We start from the raw sequence: 12,908 nt of genomic DNA on the forward strand, positions 1-12,908 counted from the left end.
CTATGGTATGTAATTCTCCTATGTGAAACACTGGATCTAGAAGGAATGACGAGAATGTGATCCTGGAGGATGTCATGGTGATGATAGGTTGGTGCTTTTGGAGGTATCAGTGACCACCTTTTTAACAGCCACAGATTCCTTATGTACGATGATCTTCTTTCGTTGCACTAAAGTCCAGAGTCAGGAAATCCCCAGTAATGAAGGAAAGTAGCTCCATCGCATTCACTCTGCATGCAGGAAGACATACAAAGGTAGTCTGAAAGATGTGGGCAACTAATACCATTCAAGACGTGCCAGCACTACCATATGTAGTAGAATAATGACCAAGGACTAGGGGGGGGGCGTAAAATCCGTTTCGCGGGCGAATTTGGCGATTTTCCGTGATTTCGCGATCCGCGAATCTCGCGAAATTGCGGTAAAATCCGCGAATCAGCGGGGACGAATTTTCAGCCAAGCAAGGGTTACAGCAGCAGGTGCAAAAGTTGAACCTAATTTCTTTGTAACCTTTTACAAAAGGGTTACAAACAAATTAACTTCAACTTGGACACCTGCTGCTAATTGCTTTCTGGCGCCTCGTTGCCAACTTGCAACTATTCTCTGACCCTTGAAGCAGGGTCAGAGAATAGTTACAAGTAGGCAACGAGGCACCTGTCCAAGGAATTAAACCTCATTAGGAAGCACTTACAGATATAAAAAACAGGAAGAAGGGAGAGGATGGCAAATACACCCATTTTGAGTTGTCAGGAGGGGTTAAACTAAAAGAGACCTTTACAGCACAATTTTCATATGCATTTTGCTAAAAATAAAAAGCTGTATGTTCTGTAGGGGCAACTCGGGAATCTGGCCCTTCAGAGATCCGGCCTCTCTTTCTTTCTCTCGTTCTCTCTCTCCCTCTCTCTTTCCCTCTCTTTCTCTCTCTATCTATCTATCTATCTATCTATCTATCTATCTATCTATCTATCTATCTCTCTCTCCCTCTCCCATAAACGACTGCATGGGTAACTTCGCTATGCAAGCGGCTCGCGAAGACGCAAAAATCCCTGCGAACACGCAAAAAAACCCGCGAACACGCAAAAAACCCCGCGAACACGCAAAAAACAAAAATCCGCAAATTCGCACAAATTCGCAAATTTTGTGGATCGCGAATTCGCAAATCCGCAAATTCGCGGATCGCGAATTCGCAAAATACGCCCATGCTTACCAAGGACCCATGATATTATAGAACTATGAAGACTGTTTCCAACACAACACTCTGCCTATCCACTAAGTCACTCAGATAGCTAAGGGATATTTAGTAGAACCCAATCCTTCTTTCAAACTGTTATCTTTAAAATCAAAATCCTTGCATAATAGTAGCTGCAATGTGTACTACAAGAGTGAACATCAAAACTATTGCAACAGATCGATGAATGTAGAAAGCATACTTTTTGTCAATATTTACAATCACGCCCTCCCCTCTTTGGCTTACTAAACTTATCCTAGCACCAAAGAGAGGGACTAATTCGAGTATTGTGAATATGTGTAAGCAAACTTGATTATCAAGTTGCAATGAATACTGGCATTAATAATACATGTAATTCTGTATTAAACATGCCTCTAAATAATCAACATACGTAGCTCAGAAAAGGGGAGTGTCTAGAAAAGAAAAACATGATAGTTATAAGGGTTCCCAACTCAAAACCTGTAAACACTAATACAATAGAGGTCTATCTAAAAGTGCAAAAAAGCAACCGCAAGGCAGGCATGGGAGAGTAGAACTCCTAATCTCTTAATACGAAGAAAAATTAAAATCAAAAGCACATCATAGCCCTTTGCATAAAACTTTGGCTCCAGGCACACACCTAAGGACCCCAGCAAGAAGAATGGGAAATGGCAGGAAAATGTAGAAAGAATGTTGGTGGTATACATAGGCCCCAAATACACCTCAACCTTGACCAAAATTGTTGAAAAACATCAGTAAAATCAGGATATATATAAGGGCACCACAAGGCTACTAGCACCCCCAGAACCCACAATAGAAAGATTATAAAGTAGCAGAAATATATTTAACCCTGCTGCATTTCAGTATTTCCTGTCTCTGATATCCCTTTGATGTTCCTTCAGGAATTTTTAAAGTACTACCTTTGTCCTCCTCTGCAAGTGTAAAGTGCAGACTGGTGGAAGTATTCAGACCATGTTCTTTGCAGGAGACCCCTCTGGTATTGTTATCTCAGGGTTTCCAAGCTAAAAGGGTAACGTGTAAGGTGTCAGACTCAGGACTTAATATGGATTCTGCGATTTCCTATAGCTGGAACAATGTTGACCACCAAACATATCCCCTGTCGTCTGAACCCTAAAATACATATGAGGGTTTTTGTTTGGAATTTCCCTTTCAAAGCTAAATTCCGAGTTACGACGTCTTAGATTAGTTTATTTTATATCTGTTCAGAATATCACGTGTTCACAAGATTTTAAATTTATACTCGAGATACCTATTCTTGGGTCAGGAGCCATAAGTCTTTGTTATATACTATAACAGTGTAAGCTCTTTAATTTGTAAGTGATAAAGTTTGTAGGTGACTGTGGAGAAAAAAAATGAATAAAAAGAAGCCTGCTCTAGCAAAACATTATCCAATAGACTCTTATCTCAAATTTTTCCATTCTGAATTTATTGCATTCATGCAGGAGATTGCCATTCAAATTCAGAAAGATTCATTTAGTCCCTTTTCAGTATCACACAAATCTCTTTAAACCAATTTCCATGCCCCCTGCACCATCTCTGCACTCAGTCTCTTGTTTACAGGAGAGACCCCATGCCACTCTCTTTCTTTCTCTGTTTCTCCTCCCTTAACAATCGCTCTGCTTTACACACATCCTGCACCTTGCCAATGAGTTAGTACCTCTATGCACAAATATATAATAGTAAAAGTACCCTCCTACTTCTACCATTGTATATACCCTATCACATCCACTACAAACCCAAACTGAATAGCTTTTCTTTTTTATAGACCAGAATATCTCTCTCTCTGGCTTTAGCCTTGTCCCACTAGCTCACTTATACCCTATTACCTTCAATCATATCTATACACCAATATCTCTATTCTTACTTATACATTTCTATTGCTGACCTTGCCTCTACCCTTATACAGGTACCCTACCTTATAATCTAGACCCAACCCCATTCCCTAAGACCTCCTCCACCCTTACCAGTTCCCTAGTACCTGTACCTATAGCCTAGTAAATCTACCGCAACCTACAATCTCGTTCCTCTGCCCTCACCTACACCCTTGCATCTCTAGCCATATGTATAACCTAGTTCACCTGCTACAACTCAAATCCTACTAACTCAACCTCTAACTATGCACCAATACTTCCATCTATATCCACTCCATGGACTTCCACCCCAACTATACCATAATACATTTATCTATTTCACATTTCATCAACCACTACCTATATCGTTGTATCACTAGCCTTACTTATATCTAGTCCTCTACTACACTAAGTACTTCTAGCCCCTCCTCTACAGTAGTACCACTATCACTACATGTAGCCTAATACCTCTGCCATTGACTATATCTTAGTTCCTCTATCCCTGACTGTGACGTTGTACTTCTTCCCTAGAGCTTAGTTCCTTTGCCCCTACCTATACATGTGTACTTTCACCTCACCCAATGCCTCAGTACCATTACTCTTTCTCTGCCATAGTACCCGTACCCCTTCCTCTACTCCACTGCCGCTACCAATGCTTATGATCCATGGTTATTACCAATGTTTAGACGTATCTGTTTTACTTCTCTGAAACCCTGTGTTTCCTTTTCCTTTTCCTGTTTTTTTTTTATCCACCAATTTACCAAAACCAGTGTTTCCCCACCCTGTGGTGAACAAGCTATTGTTCCTCATTTTTGTTTCTTCTACAAATTGAGATAGAGACATCATTTCCTCATGGTCAAACTCCAGAACTAAGGGGCTCATTACAGTGGTGGAGAGATCCCCACCGCCGGGCTGAGGGTCCCTCCACCATCTAGCTCCCATTTCCCACCGCTACTTTAGCATGGCGGAGTGAATAGTGCAACAAGCGTGGCGGGCGAAAGAGCGCCCGCCACAGGCACACTGCCCCCGATCACAATGCTGTCGTCAGCCACCTTTTCCATGGCGGTTGAACAGTCATGGAAAGGCTGGCAGAGGCTTGCTTCGGGGGGCCAGTTGTGCACTGAGGGGTACCCATGTTACCCCCCTACATTTCCATGCACAAGGTGGCAAGCACCATGCAGTGCCTGTCACAATGTGCAGGGAAATGCACAACATGGCCATTTAACATGGCGGTGAGTGCTGCAGCCAACATCACCCAACGCAATGTTAAATTGGCAGATGCGACCGCCGCGATGGTGGTCACATCATAATTAGGGGTGCGGGACCGCCGCATGACAGGCCTGTGGTCCCGATCTTGCTACGATGGCGGATGGACTCAAGTCCGTCTGCCATCGTAATCAGCCCCTAAGTTTCCAGCTATTTCAATGGAGCAAACGTTTCAAAATACTTTGAGAATAGCAGTATAGACAGTGGCCCCTGAACAGGGCAATAACATCCTGATATTCTCTGTGCTAGTTCTGCCATTTCTAAAGCCTTTTAGTTCTGACTATATAATTTTACACAGCTTGTTATTTAATTACCTCGCTAAGAGTTTGGGATACATTTATGAGTCAATATTCTTCAATGAAATTATCCAGGAAGATATGCATGCAATGAAGTTTGTTAGCATTTGAAAGTAAATGTAAATGTATGAAGCTTATATAGCGCATGACTTACCCTGGGGCATCTCCGCGCTTGCTTAGGGAACCCGTCCTGGTATTCCCCTGTGAGATAACCCTGGCAGGGTATACACAAGGTGAAAGCCAGGCATCCCACCGCGAGGGGCCGATGTGGAGATTAAGCAAGCTATTGCCCAGAGTCGCAGAGTGTGAACCCGTGAGTCGAGAAGGCACCGGAGCGAGAATTATCGAGTCCGTGGAATTATTGAGCCCAAGACCCGCCGAGGCGGGGAATTGAACCCTGGTCCAGGGCCGAACTCAAGCTCCAGGTCTGCCGCCTCTAACCCCTGAGCCACACTTCTATGATTATCACTAGCTTCTGCCAAGAATTTGGTAACATTCCAATGACGTGGCTTCATCTACCTATTCCTGGGAGTGATTTAATCAACTGTGTTCTATATAATGTCCACAATACAGGTCTTTATGACCTGCAGCTCTGCACACTTGTAAAATGTATTCTTCTTGCATTTGTTCCTCTAATAATCCAAAGTCGACCACAAGCAGGGTCTTTAAACCCATGCCTGCTAAAAATGAAATGGTTACCGCCATACCCACTGCCTCCTCCATCCGTCATATATTTAATAGTAATCTTGAAAAACTTGAAAAAAAGTTTTAGATTTAGCATTAGCTGACCAGTCAGATCATAACCGTTCATGTTGCCACCTTTCTATTTATTTCCTGTACTACCTGTTTATGATTCTTTTCTAAGAATCCATATGGTACCTTCTGATAACTGACAAACCTACCTCTTAGTTTTTGCTGATTAAGGGCCTGATTTAAAGTTTCATGGACAAAGAGCAATTTCTCCACCACCGAGTAACTGATTCGACCATCAGGTTAGCAGATTTCCGTCCACTGAATTTAGGGTTTGGCCTGAAAGACCACTGGAAGCGGACAATCCAGATTCTTGGCAAATTAGTTAGTTCTTATTGTGGATGGGATACTTCGAGTTGTTTGGAGTAATGGTCCAGACAACAGCTATGAGCCAGGGGTGGCAAATATTGGAGAGAATAGTAAATAAGGTTAATACTGTCTTCAACACCATACACTCACAGGTGAACATCCGTAAAACATTGAATGACTTGTGGGGAAAGTGTATACCTCCATTCCCAGGCATATCAAGATGCCATGGCAACTGGTGGTGGCTCACTTAGGCCCCTAAATCGTGAATAGGACACTTTGCACTGCATATGTTTGCATCGCATGAAATTACAATGTGGTTGTTACAACAACCACATTGTTACCTCGCAGTACATTACAACACAAGTCATTACATCAACTTGCAGTAGGGGGCGTGCTGAATTTAGGAATAGTATAATTTACTATTCCAACTCCAGTGTGAGCAACAGTAGGGAAGGTGTTAGAATAGTAAATTATACTATTCTTTATGTAAGCATGCCCCCTACGGCAAGTCGATTAAACAACTTGCGCTGAAAAGTACTGCAATGTAACGATGTGGACATTGTAACAACTGTGTTGTAATCCATGCGTTGTAACACATGTATGGCTGTTTCTCCTAAATCTTGTGTACAGGCAGGAGGAGGTGTTGTCCACACTCCACACTGAAGATATTTGTAAAATTCCAATAAGGTTTGAGACTGGTAAATAAAAGCACTACGTTATCTATCACTGACAAATTCACACTGTGCATAAACTGGCACACCTATTCCCTTACCCAAATCCTTCCACTAATGACAGACAAATCACACAAGTATGCCACATCTCACTACATCCCCTACCTGAACACAATTGACCATTTGCTCACTAAGTTGCACAATGTTTCTTAATACAGCTCATATTAGAAACCCATTCAAACAGATATAACATCACAATTCAGTTTGTTAAAGTTTTGGAACTCAGACGAGGTCCACTTAAAAATTACACACCACTTAATACATAAAGTGCAATAAAACCATGTGGTAATACAATGGAAACAAAACAAAAAACAATTTCAACATATAACAGTTTCAAGGGATACAAGTTTGGAATTTAGCAGCCAACAATGAGGAAACAGGGCATATCCAGAGCTGTGCAAATAGCAATTAGAAAGCAACCAAGACAACGTTTTACCCTCTTTCATGAAGCAAAGTTTGAAATTAGCAGCCAACAATGAGAGAACAGGGCATATCCTGAACTGTGCAAATAACAAATAAAAGCAGCCTAATCATGTGCAGGTTTACAATTTGAGAAACAAAATTAAATATAATAACAGCTTTTAAAATGAGGGCCAAATAGTGCAAAATACATTCGTAATCAAGAGAGCATAAAACGACTAAAAGGGGGGTCTGCTTATCAGAAATTAAATCCCACTTGGAAAATATACAGTTAAAATAAGTACATAAATTCCTTTAAAAATTTCCCAATTTTACACACACGGCTTCATTTTTGGGATTAAGAAGAAAGTTGTGAGCTGAAGCAATGTCCTTAACACCATTTTGTAAAAACATCGTCCTAAGCCAGTAACGACGATAAAAGGTTAGTGCCGGACAAACGAACAAAACATGGTCCAAGTACTGGATATTCAGTTCCATTTCAATTTTTTGAATTCTGGGACCAGGATGTTGTTAAATCATTTAGCAGTAGGATATTGAATCTAAATAAGGAGAACCATTGTCTTGTTCCATGATCTAAGTTCCATGTTAAATATTTCTGAGGCAGTTTCGGGGAAGTAGTCCTTGCTATTATCTTTAATCTCTCTTTAGTATTACACAACTCAATATCTCTATTAAAGCAAATACTCCCACTTGAGTTTTTTACGAAGGATTTAAATTCTGATAGAGCGTGTGAGATCACAGATTCTTCCTGAACAGAGAAAATGTTTAAAGCCAAAGAGAAATCTCGACCTAAAGAGTTTTTACCACCCATACCACCGAAAATGTCCTTACACATTAAACCACTCGGGGAATAAAATTCACTATTTTTTAACTGGTATCCCCAACGTAAAACTCTGGAAATACCTTGAATATAGGTGCTTATTAGTCCAAATTCCAATCTAATAGCAGCAGAAGGAACTAATGTATTATTATTACACAATTTACGTAAAATCTGGCCTTCTATCTTCTCTAAAAAACTCCACTCCTTTACAGGGATTGATTCAATAGCATATAATAAGGTCAGTGGAATTTTTACTTTCAGCACCGTCAGTAGATGTAAAAAATGCCTTCTTCCCATTGTGCTATAAAACATGTGCAGACCATTAGCGTGAGACATAGCTTTACTGGTGCTGTGTTCGATATGGGATTTATTCTACGTATTGCTCACGATTATTTTACCTAGATATACATATGAATCAAACACCTCCAACTTTTCAAGACCAATGTGCCAATTACATTTACATGATTTTCTGAATCTGTAACTTTTCAAGATTAGAATTTTACTTTTGGAAACATTGATCTTTAACCCCTTAAGCGCTGCCGTCAGACAACGGTCGTCATGTGCACTACCTTGGTAGTGCTGCGCACGTCCGTTGGCCGACGCGGCCCCACCCATTATTCGAACGTTTAGCACTGGGTGCTGAACGTTCGACGCTCTAAACGGGTTAAGAAATGAACCGCCGTATAATTCTGCAATGATGACAACTTTTTATTCAGCCCCAGAGGAGTAAGATCCATCACGACTATATCATCTGTATAAAGGAGACATGCAAAAGGACGGCTACCTATCTTTGGGGCATTGCCCTCTCGCTGAGAGAGACAGTTGGGTAAATCTGCTATATATAATGAAAATAGTAGAGGGGTGATATATCATCACATTTTGAGCACAAACATGATTCCCCTATGAGACACCTACATTTAACAATGTAAGTTCTACCCACTTTGATCTCATTCACATACTATATTTCGTAATTTCATAAAATATAACATACATAATTTGTGGCAGTAGAAGTTAGAGCAGGGGAATCCATGTTTATATGACTACAAGGTTCCAGGTCAAATTTGTGAAGATGCATACCATTGTGGCGATAATTTTTATTCTTTTTTAGGGTTTTGTTCAAACAAGTTTATATTATTAATAGCCAAAAGTAATTGGAACATGATGTCAACATGAAGTTTTCCTCATTTAATATAGTAAGTAACACCCTGCATTTATACCCATTATCATCATGCAAATTATTCTCTTTTTCCTTCAAAATTCCAGGGACAGCTGATTTTGAATAAAATAGCAAACATTAATACATGGCCTCATCTAAATTGAAGCTGAACTACAGTGTTTGTTTAACCCCTTCCATGCTGATGACAAACCCCAGCCGTCATGCACTACGGTGCTCGTGTGCTGATGACGGCTGGGGTTCGTCACGGCCCGCCCCTGTTCGTGTTGTTTACAGCACACCAGGGGAATCGTGGCCACATGGAAGGGGTTAAAATTCTCTAAAAAGCACTGCAAAATGGCCTGTCTCTTCTACATAGAGCGATTCAGCTGCCTCACTTCACTCTCACTTTCCTTAGGGAAAATAACATTATTGATAGTATGAATTGAAATAGTAGCAGTTCTGCAGTTTGACTGCATATCCGGCAAAAACAACCTATTTTTCAAAAGGGGGTTGCTGGAGTGACAGGTAATTAGCTAGCACAAATGTCTTTGAATGATGCAACTTGCCTATCATTTTCAAATCATGTTTCTAGTCTTAAAAATATAGCACGTTTAATTGTCCATCTTATAAAAATGACTCATTCAGAAAGTTAATATTTTAAATTGGCAATACAATCAATATTGCAATCCTATTGAGGTGTATGTCCTAAATAAATTCCATAAAAACCCTAGGATATATCAAATCATAATAATGACAACTCTTTTAGGGAGTCACATTAGCAAACTGTTGCTATGTTATAATTCAATTGGTCCTTGGAGAAGATAGTCAAAAAACCGAGGTTTGACAGCTCACACACAGTATTGTAGCCCCAAACTGTGAAACCACTTTTAACTTTACTTCACTCACAATTACTTTTATAAATGTTGGACTGACCATTTTGCACAACTCTAAATCACTTCCTAAATGTTATTGAGTTGATATTTACTTAAAAGTAATATAAATTATAATTGGCTAATACATTATATTAGTTTGTTTTCTACGGTCAAGAAGCAAGATCTCACTCATTAGCTTCAATGGTGTTGGGTGGTCTGTCTGAAGCAAGAAGATCAGAAGCCTTGAGACGGATACCCGGCCCTTCAGGATTGTCTAGCCAGCACCCTACGCCTCTCCCTCTTCCTCAGGACACTACATAAAATACATCAAGCAGAGTCCTTACTTATATCAGTACTCACAAAAACTCCCTGTGGCCTCACACCTCCACTAATTGTGGCCACCCCTGTCCTTGTTATATCCACAGTCAAAACATTTGCTGTGCAGCCAGGTCAGATTACACCTGTGGCAACCCAGTCAAGGTCACAATGCGATTTGACAGGGCTGGGGCAGAACCTGATGTAGGGAGGGAGAGTAAGGGTGCGGCCACCACTTTCAGTAGTTGGAGGAACATCTGCGCCAAATTAGTGAGCTTCTAAGGAACCAGGATGGTCTCATGAGGGACCAGAATAAGATCCAGAAGACCAAAATTATCCCTTGGCGCATCACCATAGTGCCCACACCTTACATTCTGGGGTGGTGGTGGATGTCTTCAGAGCATTATCTGCAGTTGTGTCTAATTTAGCTGCTACTTTCTGTGGTAGAGCACCTTCTGCTGCTAGCGAGGTCCTATAAATGTGTACAACCGAGAGCTCCATGAAAAGCATGACACAGTTACCCATGGAGCTACCTGTCACCACCTTCCCTCTTGACACTCAGGAAGCTCCAGTGGCACTTAGGAGGGGCCATTATCTGGATAAAAATAGTATGTGTTGTGACATTATTCATGTAAAATAACTGAAATGAAACTGAAACTGAGACTGAGATACAATCCTAAATATACTACTTTTGGTATTCACAGAAGGTATTTAGTAGTAGTAAAGTTAGGAGTCCTAACTTTGCTACTACTAAACGCCTTCTGTGAATACCAAGAGTAGTACGTTTAAGATTTTATCCCAGTTTAGTAATAGTAAAGTTAGGAGTCCTAACTTTACTACTACTAAATGCCTTCTGTGAATACCAAAAGTAGTAAGTTTAGGATTTTATCTCAGATTAGTTCTGTGAATCAGCCCCTACATAGTTATGACTGGCCATCTTTTTATGTGCGTAGTCTCTGCCATTAATACGGAGACTCCACAGTCATACAGATACTACTCGTAAACTTTGTTTGTGAATTGCCAAACATTGTAAACTTACAGAAAAGTGCAAGTTTACCTTTGTAAAAGAGGCTCTCAATTTCAACAGCCAAGTTACAGATGATCTCATCAATCAGAAGTGCTAGACTTGGAGACACACCTATCATGCGTACTGTACCACAGACCAAACTAAGTTACACTGGCATGACTCCTTGGCTGAGAGGAAGCTTATCATTATTCTTTTCAGAAACATCCCAACAATGGTCCAGGAATTTGAACTGCAGATCTCCATCATCAATGTCCTTGCAGGACTAAAAATTACCCACAAATGACTTGCTAATAAAGCAGATGAAAGGATCACATGACCTAGGAAGCATTAAGTAGATACTTTTCTATGATTGTGGCAAACTTTTCAATATTTGTTTCGTATAGCTAACTGGGAATCAAACATCAGGATTGATATGAATTAAAGTCTCCCTTAGTATGTTTATCATCATATGTCATATTTAGACTACATAATATTGTACTTTCAGAAGAGGTTTCTTCAAAGAAAGACATTTTTAATATATTGCTCAAAAGGAGCCTCACATGTATTCAGTGTATTAGTAGCATACATTTAAAACAAGCAATTGCAATGCAATAGGTCTCGCATTAGGAACGTTTTGAGCTATTGGTATTGTAAATAACAATTTTTTTATTTATGTGTTGGTTGTGAAAATAGCGAAATTAATAGCTTTGTCATTTACAATGCCAATAGTCATACCTTTCGCAAATGTGACACCTATAGCATTTGTAATGCAATATGTGTTGTATTTATGTGACTTAGATGTATTGATATTACAAATAACAATGGCTTTTAATTTTTTTAAATAATTAATACTTAAATAAAAGTTATTATAATTTATAATGGCAATAACTTAAACTTTTGTAAATAATTTTTGTGAAGATTATGTTCAGTGTATTTTATTGTGACGAAAATCCAAGAACAGAAGTGAAATATTGACATCTTTTTGTGGCATTTGTAATAAAGCTCGAAACATTGAGAGAGTGATAATTTGGCGTTCAGCGATACTGTGGTAGCGCATAGTGATGTTGTGGTGCTTCTGAGTGATACTGTGGTGATGTGATAGATAGAGTGAGTGCAATAGATAGAGTGAGTGCAATAAATAGATAGAGTGAGAGCAATAGATAGATAGATAGATAAAGTTAGGGCGATAGAGTCCGGGCAATAGATAGATAGATAGAGTGAGGGCGATAGATAGATCGAGAGATAGAGTTAGGGCAATAGATAGATAAAGAGATAGAGTGAGGGTGATAGATAGGGAGATAGAGTGAGGGTGATAGATAGAGAGATAGAGTCAGGGCGATAGATAGATAGAGATATAGAGTGAGGGCGATAGATAGAGAGATAGAGTCAGGGCAATAGATAGATAGAGTGAGGGAGATAGATAGAGTCTGGGCAATAGACAGATAGACAGACAGACAGACAGACAGACAGACAGACAGACAGATAGATAGATAGATAGATAGATAGATAGATAGATAGATAGATAGATAGATAGATAGATAGATAGATAGATAGATAGATAGATAGATAGATAGATAGATAGACAGATAGATGGTTGTGTGTGTGGTTGTGTGTTTATGGTTGTGTGTGTGGTTGTTGTGTGTGGTTGTGTGTGTGTGCTTGTGTGTGTGGGGTTGCATGTGTGGGGCTGTGTGTGTTGTGTGTGTTGTGTTTGGAGTTGTGTGTGGTTGTGTGTTGTGTTTGGAGTTGTGTGTGGTTGTGTGTTGTGTTTGGGGTTGTGTGTGTGGTTGTGTGGTTGAGTGTGGTTGTGTGTGGTTGTGTGTGTGGTTGTGTGTGTGTGTGTGGTTGTGCGTGTGTGGGTGAGTGTGTGTGGTTGTTTGTGTGTAGTGTGTGTG

Source organism: Lissotriton vulgaris, chromosome 9 (genome assembly GCF_964263255.1).
Source record: "Lissotriton vulgaris chromosome 9, aLisVul1.2, whole genome shotgun sequence".
NCBI classification, from domain to species: domain Eukaryota; kingdom Metazoa; phylum Chordata; class Amphibia; order Caudata; family Salamandridae; genus Lissotriton; species Lissotriton vulgaris.